At 59.3% G+C, this 14,607-nt stretch overlaps 1 pseudogene; it reads right to left on the bottom strand.

Moving 5' to 3' along the window:
- The window catches only part of LOC128948110 (Fc receptor-like protein 3), a 33,174-nt pseudogene extending 19,273 nt beyond the window's left edge, over positions 1-13,901 (bottom strand).
- Between the last annotated feature and the right edge of the window lie 706 nt (positions 13,902-14,607).

Genomic DNA, 14,607 nt, shown 5'->3' with positions numbered 1-14,607 from the left:
TAAAAAGCAGCAGCTGGAGAACACTGCTGGAGAGCCAGGAATGGGAAGGAAGCGTCTCCAGGTTGGAATCCAAGGGGTTTATCCCTAAAAATGCTCCTTTGCCCTCCCTTGGATGGTCCTCACACTGAAATCTGAGGGGTTTATCCCTACAAACCCCCTCTGCCCTTCCTAGGAGTCTCTACATTGAAATCCAAGGGGTTTATCACTAAAAATTCCCCCCTGACCTCCCCAGGAGAGTCCCCACATTGAAACCCAAGGGTTCCCCCTTGGGAGGCTCCTGTAAGACCCCCCCCAAAACCCCCAGCGAGGGTTGTGGGGCTCAGTTTGGGCTCAGCCTCCACCTCAGAATCCCCCAAATTCCCCTCAAAGGCTGGGGGCTCATGATACCCTCAGAAAGGCACCCTCAGCCCCCTCAAGACCCCCCTTTTGGACCCCCTAAACCTCACCATGGGATCCTCTGCCGCCCTGATGCCTCCTCAGGACCCCCCCAAAATTCCCACCAAGGGCTGGGGGTCTCAACCCCTTCTCGTGACATCCTCACCAGGGAACCCTCATCCCCCTCAGGACCCCCAAATCCCCACCAAGGGTCGGGGGCTCCCCCTCCTCCCCAGTCACACCCTCACCAGGGGACCCTCAGAGCTCCCAACACCCCCAAACCTCACCAAAGGACGCTCAGCCCCCTCAGGATTTCTCCCAAACCCCCAGCAAGGGCTTGGGGTCTCAGTCCCTCCTCATCACACGATCCTCAGGCCCCTCACGACCCCCCAAAACCTCCCAAGGGCCGGGGGTCCCAATCCCCCTCATCACCCCCTCACCCAAGGCCCTGCAGAGCCCCTCAGGACCCCAACACCGCACTAAGGGCTCGGTGTCCCCTCAGCCCCGGCCCCTCAGAGCCCCCTCATGGCCCCCAGAGCCCCCTCATGGCCCCAGAGCCCCCCCATGGCCCCCAGAGCCCCCTCATAGCCCCCTCAGGACCCCCATTCCCGCACCCCCGGGACTGCCCCTGTGTGTGGGGCGCGTTCCCGGGCCCGGCTGCCGGGGGGCTGTGGCTGGGCGGTCCCCCCGTACTCACACCTCCAGGATGCCGGGTCCCCCTTGCGCACCCTGGCGCGGTCGGCGGCTCTTCCGCCCAGCACGGCGCTGACGCGCTGCAGCGGCACGTAGAGTTCACCGTTGATGCTGAGCAGCTGCCCGCCTTCGCTCACTCGCCCGCGAATATTAAAGCCGTAACCTGACTAGGACTTGACGATGCGGACGACGCGGGGCCCGCCCGGGGGTCCCTCCCCAGCCCCGTTCCGCGCCTCCGGCCACGCTTAGCCCTCCTCGTCCGCCACCTTGGCGTCCGCGCACGGCACGCGTCACGAAACTTGGCCCGCGGCGGCCGCCGTAGGGACCCACTCCTCCCTCTTGCGAAGCGGGGTGCGATGGGCAATGGAGTCCGCTCGGAGCTGCCCAGCGCCGTTAGCGCGCCGCGGGCCGCAGAGGATGATGGAAAATGTAGTCAGAGAGACAGAGAGGAGGGGACTGTGCGGCGCATGCGCTGTGGGCTTGGGAACAGGAGTGTTGCCATGAGAACAGGGCTGTTGTCATGGGAAGGGGGTGTTGCCATGGAAACCGATGGGCTGTTACCATGGGGACGGGGAGAGGTGGGCATGGGAATGGGGGCTACAGGTGCCATTGGCCTGGGGGGCTGTTACTGTCGGAATGGGGGCGTGTAGGCATGGGAATGGGAGGGGGCTGTTGCCATGGTAATGAGGGGGCTGTGGGTGTGGGAATTGGGAAAGGGCTGTTGCCATGGGAACAGAAGGGTGTTGTTGCCATGGGATTGAGGGGCTTAGGGCGTGGGGACAGGGGGCTGCTGACATGAGAACGGGGGACGGTTGCCATGGAGATGGAACACTGTTGCTATGAGAACGGTGTGTGTGTTGCCATGAGAACAGGGGGCGCAGTTTCCCTGGAAAAAGGCAGGGGATGCTGTTTGCGGCGGTGCTGTGGGGTGACTCCCAAGGGACTGAGGGAACCCCAAAATCCTGCAAATCCCACAAGGATCTGCTCAACAACCTGAGTGGGACCCTCCTTGTTCGTTGCCAAGCTGACTAGGCAGAGATGAACAAACAAAAACGCCCCGGTTTCATCAAAAGCTGTGTTTTGGGTCCAATAAGAGGGACAAGGCTCCTGTGTCCCCTGGCACTGGTGGGGGCCACGGGTAAAGGGGAGCCCCTGGACGTGCAGGGAGCACTGGGAGCACTGGAATGGGGAGCTCTGGGCAGCCCCACATCCAACCCCCCCACTCATTGCCACCCCCCCAGGCACAGGAACACAGGATACAGGATGGGGTGGGGGGGAAGGGGAGTGCCCTGGGGCAGGGACCCCCAGTGCCCCGAGTGTCACAGCACGCTCTCGTAGTCACGGGGGTCCCAATGTCCCTCGTGGGGTCCCGACAGCTCCAGGTTGGTCACTTGTGGATCCTGAGGTGGGGCAGGGCTGAGTGACACCCGTGGGGGCCGTGAGAGTGACACCAGTTTTGAGGACCTGGGTGGGAGTGATACCCGTGGGTGTGGTGTCCCTGTCGCCTCCTTTACTCACCCTTTGCCCACTCAGTGCCCCCAATATGGGGGTCCAGCACAGCTCCCACCACCAGGGGGGTCCTGGGGGGATAAGGAGGGGGATCTGGCTGGTTTCTGGGAAGTGGGAAAGGAGAGTCCCAGACAGAGGCCCCCACTCACCTGTGCTGGGGCTTCCTGGTGGCTGCAAGGGAAAGGGAAGGGGGTGACCGTGGGGACACTGGGACCCCTGAACCTTCCTGGGACCTCAGCAGCTCCAACCACCCATGGGACCTCCAAATCCCCACTGTAGCCCTGATTCCCACCAGATTCCTGATCTCTGCCTCCACTCTGGGGGCTCCCCCTCACTCCAGGACATCCACCACCCCACCCCCCCCAATGTCACCCACCCCAGCGGCGCCACAAGTGACAGCCCCTGATGACAGCCAGGAGCAGGAGCAGGAACAGGAGGGTCCTGCCGACATTCACAGCCACTGCTGGGGACAGAGGCGGACACACTGCGGTTACCCTGAACCGTGGGAGTACTGAGCACCCCGGTGACCCTGTGTGACCCCACCTGTGACCCAGGGTGAGCCAGGTGTCACCTCCAGTGCCAGCTGAGGGCTGAGTGCCCGGAACACGCGGTGCCTGTCCTGTCCAAGCTGGTTGGTGGCCACGCATTGGTAGGTGCCCAAATGTCCCACATCGATGTCCCTGAGCTCCAGGAGGGGACCCCGGGCCACCTCCTGCCCATTGTGCAGCCAGGTGAAGGTGACAGGGGCTGAGCCCACCTGCACAGAGCAGCGCAGGGTCACGTTGTCACCTGCACGGACCTGGTGTGACAGGGGACCGGGGCTGATGGTGGCATTGGCTACGGGCACTGTGGGGACACAGACAGGGCTGGCACTGGGTGAGGTGGGATGGGGGTTGCCATGGGAGGTGTCACCCCCATCCCGAGGGTCCTGCTTGCCCAGGACGGTGACATTCAGGGGGTCACTCCAAGCCACGGTGTCCCCGTCGCTGACCCGGCACCGGTACTGGCCACTGTCATTGTCCCAAACGTGGCACAGCTCCAGGCAGGGGCCAGTTCCCAGCAGTGCCCCCGAGCCCTCCCGGTGCCAGGAGAAGGACAGGGGACCCGCAGCCACCGCCTAGCTCAGCACCAGTCAGTCCCTGCATGCCACCTGTCCCCCAGGGGGCTGCACTGACAGGGACACCCCCAAGGGTGGGACCCCTTGGATAAGGGGACACCAGGGTACAGTGATAGACCCATGGGGGGGAGGGATGGGAGAGGGGAAGTGGGACCCCAGTGAGGAAAAGGAGGCAGAGAGATAGGAGGGGGGCTTGGAACGGGACCTCAAGGAATGATGGAGGGCTCAAGGATGAGTAACCTGGAGAGGAAGATGGGGAGACACCAGGAAGAGTATGTAAAACCAGGGAGGGAATGGTGAGACCTGACGACCATGGAGGGAGATCAGAGAGGCCTGAGGTTGAACCAGGGACAGATGAAGGGACCCCAGAGAGGAATGGGGGGACATGGAGGGTGACCCCAGTAGGAATGAGGGGATGTGGAAAAAGATTACAGGAAAGATGGGGGTACCCACATAGGGCTGGGGGATCTGGTGAGGTACCAAGGAAAGAATGGGGAACCCGGGTAGTTATGGAGATCCCCAGACAGGGCAGGGGCCCCGGAGGAGGCTGTGGGGGCTCCCTGTGCCCATCCCCGCACTCACTGCACACCGTGATGCAGAGCCGGGCACTGCTCTTCTGCATGGTCCCTCCCTCGGATTGCACCTGGCAGCTGAAATTCCCCGAATTGAAGACCCCCACAGCAGGCACCAGCAGCTGCGGGGACCCCTGCGGGCCCCCCACCACCTGCCCGTCCTGGTAGAACAGGTGCAGGAGGGGGACTCGGGGCCGCAGGGGGCTGGGGGTGCTGAGGCAGCTGAGAGTCAGGGGGGATCCCACAGTAAGAGAAGGGGGACCCTCCAGCACCGGCACCGAGTAGAGCTCTGGGAAGGAGAGGGGAGGGAGATTTGTGAGCCTGAGTCCCTGGGGAGGGGCTGTGAGGGTGTCAGGGTGGCGGCTGTGGGGTGCTCACCGTGCACTGTCACTATCACTGAAGCCGAGTGCACCCACGGTGCCACCTTGGAGTCCACCTGGCCCCCGCAGCTGTAGCGGCTACTGTGGTTCAGCTGCAGAGGGGACAGGGACAGCTCGGTCCCACTGAGGGACCTCTTCACCTCCTTGTCCCCATGGTAGAATCGCACCCCAGTGACCGACATGTTCGCCCAGCACCGGCAGCGCAGTGTCACCATGTCCCCCTCCAGCAGCTCCTGCGCCGGCACCTGCAGCACCAGTCGGGCTGTGGAACATGGGAGTCTTAGGACACCTGTGGCATTCAATTTTCTCAAGGACCCTCGAATTGGAACACATCCAGTGCAGCAGGGTTCCCTGAATCCAGAACTGGGGTCCCTCCACTCTGAGATGCTCTGGGATCTCCCCGTGTACAGGGGATGGGCTCTGGTCACACCAGGAGGTGACCCATGGAGCAGAGCCCACCCAGAGACCTTGGGGTCCCTGCAGGTGCGAGGCTGGAGACAACCAAACACCTCTCACCATTTGAGACTGTCACAGAGGGGCTGTGCCCGTTGCCGGGTCTGTCACACGTGTAGGTGCCACTCTCAGTGACAGTGAAGTGGTCATGTCCCTCCTGCCCCCAGCGCTGCCTGTCCTTGTACCAGATGGTGGCACCGGCAGTCCCCGAGCCCTTGCAGGTCAGTGTCACCTGGTCCCACAGCACTACCGGCCTCCAGGGGGGCTCCACCAGGATCTGGGTGGCCTGGGCACCTGTGGGTGACAGGGGACACCAGCCGTCCAGGGCTAGCGTGGGGCTGGGAACAGCAGGGTTGGGGCCATGGCATCCCCCGAGGACTCACCAACGAGGCCGAGGGTCTGGGCTGGAAGGGAGAAGGGGCAGGGCTGGGTGAGGGTGGCATCACAGGGACATTGGAAGGGAGGGACTGGGTGTGGGGGCTGTCCATAAACTGTCATAGTGTGGCAAGTACCCCTTGGGGGCAGAGACACACCGACTAGCCCTTGCTCAGTTAAGACATGGGGACACATTGGACACACGGAAAAGGAGACTCAACAGTGGTTGCAGTGGTCACCCCCACCAGCCCCAAGATAGTTCCCCAAATCCCTGTTCCCCGTTATTGTCCCCCCTCTCCTGTCCCCACAGCCCTGGTCACCTCATGCTCTGGCTCTGCGGCCTTTCGGGACCTCAGGGGACCCTGCAGCTCCCCTCTGCCCCCTCCCCACCAGTCTCTTCCTCACCAGGGCCCATCCCCAGGGTGTCAGACCCGTGCCCAGGGGACTCACCCCACAGGAGCAGTGCCACCTTCCCAGCCATCCTGGTGTCTCCAGCCATGTGCACTGGCTGTCACTCGCTGCTGTGGCCACCACTCCCCTGGCTGGCAGCTCTTCGGATGAAGGGGAAGGAAGCGAGGTCACGTCCGTCCCCACATGTAGGTGGCCCTTGGTGGGGGCAGGGTGGGGACAGGATGGGGGCAGGGTGGGGACCTTGTGGGACATGGGGGTGATGGTGGGACATGGTGGGGACAGAATTTGGAGTCTTAGGTGGTGTAGGGAGCCAGAAATAGGTTTCCAGAGCAATGGGGTGCCCAGGGATCGGGTCCCATTGGAATGGGGGTCCCAGTGGATGGATGGACTCAAACTTGGGGATGAGGGTGCCAGAACAATGTGGCCTCCAGGGATTTGTGATCATGGGATGGGGGCCAAGGGATGGGGGTGCCAGGGGAAAGGGGAACCCTGTAACAATAGGGGACCTGGTGGAATCAATGTCCCCAAGAGAATGGGGCTCCCAGGGACTGGAATTACCAGGATGGGGTTCTTTGGGGTAGGAGATTGTGAGGAACTGCAGTCCAGGGAAGGGGTCTTAGGGAAGGAGGGACAAAAGGAAATCAGATTCCCATGATTGGGGTCCCAAATGAATAGGCGTGCCAGGGATGGGCAATTGCTGCGGGGGCATGGGGGTCACAGCTCCTTCCCTGGGTGCCTCAGATTTTGGGGTGACCCATGGCCAGGTGCTGCCCCCTTGGGATGCTTGTTTCCTGTGCAGGTATCACATGGGGGTCCTGGGTACCTCTGCTTCTGTGCCTTCCCCTGCCCTTGAATTTTCTCTCTTTATTTCTGTTTTCTTCCTTTTTTTCCTCACTTTTATGCCATGTCCCCTCAACTCCAGTTCCTGGCTCAGCAATCCCAGGAATCACCTGAGCAGGGAACGCACTGGGGGAAGCCATGGGAGGGGGATAATTGGGAGTAAGGAGAGCAGGGAAGGATGGGGAGGCTGTGGGGGATGGAGGTGTTGGGCGGTGCTCCCTCAACACTTTCACTTTCTTTTTCCTGGACAAAAAGGAAGAGGCCATTTGTGCTGAGAGTCAGATGGCAAAGGGAGGCAGTGTCTGTCCTGGGAGGGCACATCCAGGAGGATCCTGCCCTGTGAGGTCCCTGTTGTGGAGTTGACCTGGGAGAAACCAGTCCAGGGGGTGACACATCCTGGCATGGGGTGTCCTGTCCCTATGGGTGGCAGTTTCAGAAATGTCCCTGCACATTCCTTGCCCGGTGCCTGTCAATGCAAGGATGGGGCCCAGCCATGGCCCAGCCCCACTGCACAGGAATGGCCATTGCCCAGCCCTGCTCTGGCCAGCCCCAGGTGGCAGCCAGCAACTGAGGGTCCCCCCTGCCCCCTTGGCTTTGATTCTGGCAGCTTTAGAGCTGCTGCAGAGGTGAGAATTCTGTGGGGGAAAAAGGCCTGCCTGTGGTTTGCTCAGCTCTGCAAGAAGCACAAAACCAAAAGGGAGCCCAAGCAGCGGCTCTACAAGGGCCTTTGATGGTTTTCAGAGCAGGGCTGGCTGGAAACTCCCCATGCAAGGGCAGCTGTGTGGGAACCAGTCCAGAAAGGCAGCAATTGATCATTTTGTCCCTCTCAGCAAGGGACTGAGAGAACCCTAGAACTACTGCAAAGACAACAACAATCTGCTCAACAACCTGACCTGGACCCTCCTTCTTCAACAAAACCTGCAGCCCTTTGGGACCTCCAAGAAAGAATGTTTGGGTTCTGGATGTGCACACCAGAAGAGAGGGAAAAGTCTGGAAATATTGAGCAGGGGCTGCAGACAAGGTGTTGGGGAACAGGAGTGCCAGAGCAGGAGCACGGAGTGCCCAGGCAGGGGAATTCAGGGCAGGCTGGAGTGGATTTACCAGGGAATCAAACCCTGAGACACACATGGGCATTTCCACAGATTCCTGTGCACTGTCCCAAGAATGGGCAGAGCTTCTCCCATTTGGGGAGCTGAATCCATGGGAAGTCATTCAAGTTTCAGGGTGGGACTGAGAAAAACGGGGAGAATTCCTAAATATGGATCAACAAAAGTCTTCCTTAGGGGCTGGGTTGCTGCCAAACAGGCAGGGAACAATCCCATGGAGCTGTTGGATACTCAGGGAGATTCCACGCACTCTGTGGTATCCACAAGCAAATGCTGCCCTTGGATGCAGCACGGGGCTCCTAAAGGGAGAAAAAAACCATCATTTTTTGTGATTTGTTTGTGTTTTCATTGTGAGTGACTTGTTGGGAAAGCAATGATTCAAAGTATTCTATAAACCAGCTAATTTTATACCTTGTCAGTTTGATTTATTTTTTATTGGGAAAATAATGGTGTGGGAAAAGATTCTTGCCTTTATTCTATGGATGTGTAATTTTGTCCCAGCCAATTGGTCATCACATGTTTGCTGAGGTCACTGAGCTGGGAAATGGGAGTGGTAGGAAAAAGCCCAGGAGTGTGTGGGGCAGAGATTGAGAACCTCCCAGGACAACCTTGAGTTGCCCCCCTGGCCATGAGCACTGTGGGGACTGTGCTGGGTTCTGAGTCACCCAAAAATCTGAGGGAATCCCGGAAGCAGCTTTGACCTCTGTGCCCACCCAGACATTGCCCATCCCTGGCACCCCCATTCCCCTGGGAACCCAACCCCATTGCCTTGGTCTCTCCTCCCAGAAGACCCCCATCCCAGGACTGCCATTGCCCAGGACCACCATTGCCTTGATCCAATCTCATGGGCAGCTTCTTCCCCCAGAACCTCTGTTCTCCAGGGTCTCCTTTTCCCCCTGCAGCCCCAACCCTGGCACCCACATGCCATGACCCCAAATCCCCAGGAAACATGTTTCCACAGCACCCCCAGCCCTGGAACCCCCCAGGCATGGAGGCCCCAATTCCCCTGGAGGCCTATTCTACTGGACACCCATCCTTGGTTCCCCACATCCCCTGAGCCCCCACTCCGGGCAACAGCATCCCCAAACATGTCCACAGACTATGCAGCCTTGTCCCCAGCTTGTCCTCAGCTTGTGGCCACCTGGCCCCCACCAAAGGCCACCTACGCATAAGGTTGAGATGTGACCTCACTTCCTTCCCCTTTATCCGAAGAGGTGCCAGCCAGGGGAGCAGTGGCCACAGCAGTGAGTGACAGCCAGTGCACATGGCTGGGGACACTGGGATGGCCGGGAAGGTGGCAATGCTCCTGTGGGGTGAGTGCCCCGGGCATGGGCCTGACACCCCAGGGATGGGGAGGGGAAGGGACACAGGAGGGCTGTGGGGTCCCTTGAGGTCCCCAATGCCAGCAGAGCCAGTCCATGTTACCCACAGTGGACCTGAGTGGGACTGGGGATGTAGAGTGGCTTTGGGGACAGGAAGAGGGGCAGGAATTTTGGGTTGGAGATGTGGGGACAGGAATTTGGGAACTGGCACCTTTGGGCTCAGGGAGCTCTGGGGATAGGGACAATGGAACTGGGATACACGGACAGAATGGGACAAGAATGGTGAGGATGTGGCCATGGGGATGGGATCATGGGGATGGGATCATGGGATGGGATCATGAGCTGGTGGGAGTGACCTGGGCCAGGATGGGGTGTGTCTGTGATGTCCTTGTGCCTGGGGTGTCCACAGTGTCCCCATGTTCTGCCTCAGCCCAGGGTGGCCTCGGTGTCCCTGTTCCCAAAGTGTTCATGCCACAGGGATGTGGTGCACGGGTGACTCTGACACAGACATGTCCCCCAGCCTCTCCAAATATTTTGGGGACCACCCCCATGCACTTTCCCACAAGAAGTGCTGCCCCTATGTGTGGAGAGCCTGGTTCAAGCATGGCTTAAAGAAAGAGGCCATGAAGGTATACAGCTGATGGGAAAGTAAAAGGTAGCTGTAAAGCAGCATTTCCCAGGCTTGATTCTGTAAATAATTAGGTTCTCAAGCACCATTTCATAAACAATAATATTCTCAGACAGTCTTCTCATAACAGGCAAAACATTCTGTCCTTGGCTGCTACTGGGAACAGATAGCTGCTCTGGGAACAGATATGAAGGTTTTGAGAACTTTTCATATCACGGTGAGAACACTGATCCTGTTTTCAATAAACAAACCACAGGTATTGTAAACAAAAGGAGGGGTTAGAGATTTCTCTGTAACTTATCGTGAGCTGGAATTATTCGATATGCATGAAGTTAAATAACACTGTTACAGAAGGTGGCTGATTTGATCAATAAATGGGAGTTGATGCTGATCAACAAAGATGGGTTGGCTCCCTTTGCTTTCAACACCTATGGGGACTGTTTCGGGACACCCACCACACCCTGTATCCCGGGTGCCGTGCAGTGCCACTCCCACTGAGCCCTGTCCCTTCACCCTTCCACCCCAGACCCTCGGCCTTGCTGGTGAGTCCTCCGGGGATGCCATGGCCCCACCCCGCTGTCCCCAGCCCCACGCTGGCCCTGGCAGGCTGGTGTCCCCTGTCACCCACAGGTGCCCAGACCACCCAGCTCCTGGTGGAGCCCCCCTGGAGGCTGGCGGTGCTGTGGGACCAGGTGACACTGACCTGCTAGGGCTCGGGGACCACTGGTGCCACCACCTGGTACAAGGACGTGCAGCGCTGGGGGCAGCAGGGACGCGACCACTGTCACCGAGAGTGGCACCTACAGGTGTGCCAGACCCAGAAGTGGAAACAAACCCCCATGACAGTCTCAGATGGTGAGAGGGTTTGAGGGTCCCGAGCCTGGCACCTGCGGGGGCCCCAAGGGCTCTGGGTTGGCGCTGCCCCATGGGTCACCTCCTGTGTGACCAGAGCCTGTGCCCTGCTCTGGGGACATCCCAAAGCATCCCAGTGTGGAGGGGCCCCTGTATTGGAATTGGGGACCCCTAGTGTGCTGGGGTGCTGAGGCAGCTGAGAGTCAGGGGGGACCCCTGGAAGGGCTCGAGGGGACACTCCAGCACCGGCACCATGAAGAGCTCAGGGAAGGAGAGGGGAGGTGAGGACTGTGACTCTGAGTTTGCTGGGAAGTGGCTTTGGGGGTGCCAGGAGATTGGAGTTCCAGCCATGGGGATACTCACTGTGCACTGTCACTTTCACTGGCACCAACTGTGCCCACAATGACACTTCAGAATCCACCCAGCCCCTGCAGCTCTAGTGGCTGCTGTGATTCAGCTGCAGGGGGGACAGGGACAGCTCAGTCCCACTGAAGGACCTCCCCACCTCCTTGTCTCCATGGAAGAATCACACTCCAGTGACCGACATGTCTCGCCAGTGCCGGTAGCGCAGTGTCACTGTGTCCCCCTCCAGCAGCTCCTGTGCTGACACTTGCAATTCTAACCGAGCCGTAGGACATGGGAGTCCTGTCACACAGTGGGTCCCGTTTTCATGGGGATCCCCCCCTGGAGTCACACCCAGATCAACAGGGATCCCCAATTCCAACAGGGCCTCCCCCACACTGGGATGCTATGGGATGCTCACCTGGCACTGGCACTGTCACCGGCGCTGGCTCCTTACACCCCCAGTAGTCCACCTGGCCCTTGCAGCAGTAGCAGCCACTTGGGCTCAGCTGCAGAGGGGACAGGGACAGCTTGATGCCATCAGGGAGTCCCTCTGGTTTCTTCCCCTTGTGGTAGAAGGACACAGATTTGGTTGTGTGGTTCTGTCAGCTCCGGCCGCGCAGTGTCACCGTGTCCCCCTCCAGCAGTGCCTGCGCTGGCACCTGCAGCACCAGCTGGTCTGGGGAGCAGAGGGGTTCTGTCACACATGATGGCACCAGCAACCCCCATTGGGTCACACCCAGTGCACCAGGGGTCCTCCACACCGGGATGCTCTGGGATATCCCCAGAGCAGGGGACAGGCTCTGGTCACACAGGAGGTGACCCATGGAGCAGAGCCCACCCAGAGCCCTCAGGGTGCCAGCGGGTGCCAGGTTGGGGATACCCAAAGCCCCCTAACCATTTGAGACAGCCAGAGGGGCTGAGCCCACTGCCGGGTATGTCACACATGTAGGTGCCAATTTCAGTGACAGTGAGGCATTGAGGTCTCTCCTGCCCCCAGCACTCCCCATCCTCGTACCAGATGGTGGCTCCAGCAGACTCCGAGCCCTGGCAGGTCAGTGTCACCACATCCCACAGCACTGCCGGCCTCCAGGGGGGCTCCACCAGGAGCTGGGTGGTCTGGGCACCTGCAGGTGACAGGGGACACCAGGCTACCAAGGCCAGTGCAGGGCTGGGGAGAGTGGGATGGGGAAATGGCATCCCCTGAGGACTCACCAGCAAGGCCAAGGGTCTGGGCTGGAAGGGAGAAGGGACAGGGCTGGGTGGGGGGTGGCACCGAAGGGACAGAGACACAGGGGTACAGGGTGTGGGGGCTGTCCCCATGGGGACAGCAGTTCTTGTGGGAAAGTGTGTCTGGGTGGTCCCCAAAAGATTTGGAGAGACAGAAGACATGTCTGTGGCACAGCCACTCATGTACCACATCCCCGTGGCACAGACGCCTTGGGAACAGGGACACAAAGGCCACCCTGGGCTGAGGCAGAAAATGGGGACACTGTGGACACACCGGGCATGAGAACACCAGGGACACAGCGCATGCTGGCCCATGTCACCCCCACCAGCTCATGATCCCATCCCCATGATCCCATCCCCATGGCCACATCCTCACCATTCTTGTCCCCTTCTGTCCCTGCATCCCAGTTCCTTTGTCCGTATGCCCAGAGCTCCCTGAGCCCAAAGGTGCCAGTCCCCACATTCCTGTCCCCACATTCCCATCCCCAAATTCTTGCCCCCTCTTCCTGTCCCCAAAGCCACCCTTCATCAGTCAGAGTCACAACAAGGTCCACTATGGTAACATGGACTGGCAATGCTGGCATTGGGGACCTCAGGGGACCCCACAGCCTCCCTGTGCCCCTTCCCCTCCCCATCCCCAGGGTGTCAGGCCCGTGCCCGGGACACTCACCTGTCAGGATCCATCCTCGTGAACAGATGACCTGATTGTTCGTGGGAGTGATCTCAGATTGCAAAACCAACACAGTACAAAGGGATTTACAGTGATAATCAAAACAAATGCAATTTTATTGAAATAACCACAGCAAAAATGCAATAGAGGGATTAAGGGATAGAAAAAGAGAGAGAAAGTGAGAGAGAGAGAGAGAGAGAGAGAGAGAGAGAGGGAGGGAGGTAGGGAGGGGGGGAGGGAGATATAGCTACCAAAGCAGAGACGAAGTCCTTTGGTCCAGTCCAGTCAAGGATCCACCTGTAATGCTGGGGGGATCTCAAAATCTCTAGCTAACTCAGAGGTTTTTATTATTGAAAACTGTGAGGGGGAGAAACAGATACAATAGGGAATAGATGTAACAGGCAGTCTATGTTCTCAGCAGTAAACAAGAGCCATTGTTTTCGTGGTCCAATGGTCACAACCTGCAGGCAAACATCTCGCTTTGGCCAGCTTGCCTCCCCCACACACCTCCCCTGGGTTGGGAGTTTCAGTCACAGTCCCTGGAAGGAGGAGAGGGGCCTTGTCACATAGGAGTTTCATGTCTCAGTCTTTGATGGAGAGGCTTCTTACATCTCAGTCTGTCTGTCACGGTGGTTGTAAACCAGGTGAGGGTCTTCTGTGGGAGACCACCTGAAACTCAGGAGAAGTCCAGCCAGGCCGAGAGGTGGGACAGCTTCCAGAGCTGCTATTGTTGCAAACGGGGCACGGTGACCCCTTCTTAGCATACAGCAAACACACCTGTGAAAACAAATAACACTGCATTTTCATGTCTCAGGGGCCGTGGCATGTGACTTTCTCCTTCAGAGCCAGAGATTCTAGACAGGGGGGTCTTTTCTTCAGTGGTCTCCCAATGACAATCATGAGGCAGATGAGGGAAAATTCGGACAGACTCTCACATCACCCCACAGGAGCAGCACCACCTTCCTGGCCATCCCGGTGTCCCCAGCCATGTGCACTGGCTGTCACTCACTGCTGTGGCCACTGCTCCCCTGGCTGGCAGCTCTTCGGATGAAGGGGAAGGAAGCGAGGTCACGTCTGTCCCCACATGTAGGTGGCCCTTGGTGGGAGCAGGGTTGCCACAAGATGGGCACAGGCTGGGGACAAGGCTGCATAGTTTGGGGACATGGTGGGGGATGCTGTTGCCCGGAGTGGGGGCTCAGGGGATGTGGGGAACCAAGGATGGGTGTCCAGGAGAATGGGGGTCCAGGGGAATTGGGGTCTCCATGCCTGGGGGGATTCAGGGCTGTGGGTGCTGTGGAAACAGGGTCCCCAGGGATTTGGGGTCATGGCATGTCGTTGCCAGGGTTGGGGCTGCAGAGGGAAAAAAGGAGGACCCCAGGAATAGAGGTTCTGACGGAAGAAGCAGCCCATGGGATGGGATCACGGCAATTGTGGTGCTGGGCAATGGCAGTTCTGGGATGGGGGTCCCCAGGGAGAAGAGAGCAAGGCAATGGGGGTCCCATGGTTGGGTTCCCAAGAGAATGGGGGTGCCAGGGATGTGCAGTGGCTGGGTGGGCACAGGGGTCACAGATCCTTCACAGGGTGCCTCAAATTTTGGGATGACCCAGAGCCCAGCACAACCCCTACCCTGGGGAACTCCAGGGCTGTCCTGGGAGTCTCTGTGTCCCTGCCCCACTCACCCCTAGGTCAGGTTCCCAAATTCCCTGGCTCAGCCATCCCAGGCAACACTTGA

This window comes from Melozone crissalis, unplaced genomic scaffold (genome assembly GCF_028551555.1).
Source record: "Melozone crissalis strain CALT ecotype California unplaced genomic scaffold, PUWL_Pcris_2 ptg000114l_1, whole genome shotgun sequence".
In the NCBI taxonomy this organism is placed as follows: domain Eukaryota; kingdom Metazoa; phylum Chordata; class Aves; order Passeriformes; family Passerellidae; genus Melozone; species Melozone crissalis.
Note: the sequence above shows the minus strand (reverse complement) of the source record. Positions and strands in the feature narration are given on the sequence as shown.